The sequence below is a fragment of the Rosa chinensis genome, chromosome 4, assembly GCF_002994745.2.
Source record: "Rosa chinensis cultivar Old Blush chromosome 4, RchiOBHm-V2, whole genome shotgun sequence".
Taxonomy (NCBI): domain Eukaryota; kingdom Viridiplantae; phylum Streptophyta; class Magnoliopsida; order Rosales; family Rosaceae; genus Rosa; species Rosa chinensis.
Window position 1 is genome coordinate 40,843,010 of NC_037091.1, and position 2,513 is coordinate 40,845,522.

Genomic DNA, 2,513 nt, shown 5'->3' on the forward strand with positions numbered 1-2,513 from the left:
CCGAACAGAAAAAAACCGCACCGAAATGAAAAAAACCGAACTGAACCGAACCGGTTCGGTTCTGTTTTCGGTTTTAGGGTGTTAAAAACCGAAATGAACCGACCCGAACCGAAGTTACCAAAACGACGTCGTTTTGGTGTTAAGTCAGAAACCCTAGAGGCCCACCGCGATATAAATACTCTCTCACTTCACAGCCTCACGCCTCTGCTTCTTTAGTTTCTTCTTTCAGTCTTTCATTCCTCTCCTCGGCGCCTCAGCAATTCAATCCTTAATCAAAACTTCAGTTCCTCCCTTCCTTAATCCTCCATCAGCTTTTGACTTCAATCGGATTCTTCTGAGGCGAAGCGGTTATAACCAAGGGTTTTCTGGGTTTGAATCTTCCTCTCTTCGTGTCATTTAATACTACTGCTACTCTCACTCCTTCATCACGTAGATCTGATAACCAGCCCCAGACAACAAATCATGATGAAGTTATTGGCTGAAAGTTTGGATATCTTGTATCACATGTCTTCGTCCTTTCCGAGCTTTGTTGCTAAGGTAGGTTCCTTGTACCGAATTTCAATTAAAGATTGTTCAATCATTCGGATATTGTGGATGGTAATCCTAGATTTGTTTTGATTTGGGCAAAGGTGGTAACTTGGTATCTACTAGAGGTGTTAATGGTGGAAAAGAAGCCTCAGGTTCTTGCTCTTGTACCAAAGTAAGTTGCTTTCTTTCTAGTTCAATTTTTTTCTGTAGATCGGTGGTTGCTGAAAATTGTCTTGTTGCTTCTCTTTCTTGATGGGTTCTTAATTTTGTTCTGCAATCTCAAAGTAGTTTATCTTATTGTTAGCCTTCAATCTAAATGGGTTATTGGATGACAAGTCTTTGTATTGTTTTGTTTGGATTATCAGATCCAGTAGCCACTAGCCAAGGTAATAGAATAGATTTGAGTTCAAAAGATCCGAGCTTTGTTGCCAAGGTATGTTTAAAAACGAAGGAATAGAAAAGATCTGTTTTTAAAAGATCAGAACTTTGTACTGGCCCTTCATATTCTTGATCTTAACATTGTTCTTGTGTATGTTGTATAGGACAGCGAGTTGGTCCGGTCGAATTGCGAAGCAAGGCTAAAAGGAGGATGTTTAGCTTTATCAGTGGGTATATCTATCAGTAAATTTTTGATGTTTAGCTTGACTATTGGCTTGTTCTTTTTGTCTGTCTAATTGATGGTCATCTGCTATCTACTTCTAGATTTGGTCTATTGTCTTAGGATTCTTCTATTTTACACTTACACTTTGTAGCTTGATCTGAAGTATGAGTATTGTTTCGATAGGCTCTTTGCAAAAGTCAAAGTCAAAAGGTTATCGACTTAGAGACTTAGAGAAAACCATCTCAGAAGGTTATCCCATCACAATACTGCAATTATGTTATCTTTTGTTACCTTTCTTATCTATCTAAGATGCTCATTTCTCCTTTGCTTCCCTACAGATGCCAAGATTGCTCTATTGGGTTAGGTGCTCCAGTTAGAGCAAACATGAGAACTGGTGGTGTAACAGATGCTGCGATTACATCATCCTTATTGGAGATTGTAAGTCCCCATCACTCTTAATCATCCTTACTGAACTAAGTAGTAAAAAAAGCATGGGAATTGCTTTAATCTTATTTACCTTTACCTTAATGGATAGTGATCTTAATGGATAGTGATACTGGATGCATGTTCGTGTCACCTTCACAAGTAGTTTCAATTCTAATTACAATTATATGTTAGGCCATTAAATATGGGCTCTGTGTTTTCAACTTTTCATTGAGTATCATTCAGTTTTTTTTTTTTTTTGGTATGATGTAATTATGATTGCTTTATTGATACAATGCAGGAGCTGTGTCAAAGATTATATGGAGAGAACAAGCACCAAGGCTGGGACAACAGAGGGATTGACGTTTTTTTTTTTTTTTTTGGGGTCTTTCAATTATGGGGTTAATTGTTTGTTTGTTTATTTTTCTTATTTTTTTTTTCAATTTTGAGATGGCTCCAATGGCCTTGATTCTAGGGGTCGTCAACGGGCCGGGCCGGGGCGGGCCTTGCTATATTTTTAAATAATTGCGGGCTGGGCCGGGCCGGGCTTTATTAAAAATCAAAGAATCCAAGCCCGTCCATATAAAGCGGGCCTTGCGGGCTTTTTCGGGCCGGGCCTTGCGGGCTTTATTTATAAATAAATATTTAAAGACACAAGTATTTTTTTTTTTTAATCAAGCTTTGGAAATTCAATGGATAATGATTAAATACAACCAAAGATAACAATCTATATAACTATATTGTACCAAAAAAAATCTATATTTATATATAGATATTAATTTGTTGATAAATAAATTTTTAAAGACACTAATTTTTTATAAATCTATATTTATACATCATACACTCCAAAGAGCTAAATATAGCAATTCAAAGAAAATGAGAAACCGACCGTTGGATGAGTTTATTACAATAAATTATGAGTGTGGTAAAAAATTTAGCCAATTTCACCATATTTTTGAAT

General features: G+C 36.5%; 1 long non-coding RNA gene across 1 annotated transcript; it reads left to right on the forward strand.

Moving 5' to 3' along the window:
* Positions 1-228: 228 nt before the first annotated feature.
* On the forward strand, positions 229-2,024 carry LOC112200690. Its single transcript, XR_005810490.1, has 7 exons — positions 229-537; positions 630-700; positions 894-961; positions 1,071-1,137; positions 1,313-1,378; positions 1,468-1,567; positions 1,854-2,024. It is a non-coding gene; the product is annotated as an uncharacterized LOC112200690 (long non-coding RNA).
* The last annotated feature ends 489 nt before the right edge of the window (positions 2,025-2,513 follow it).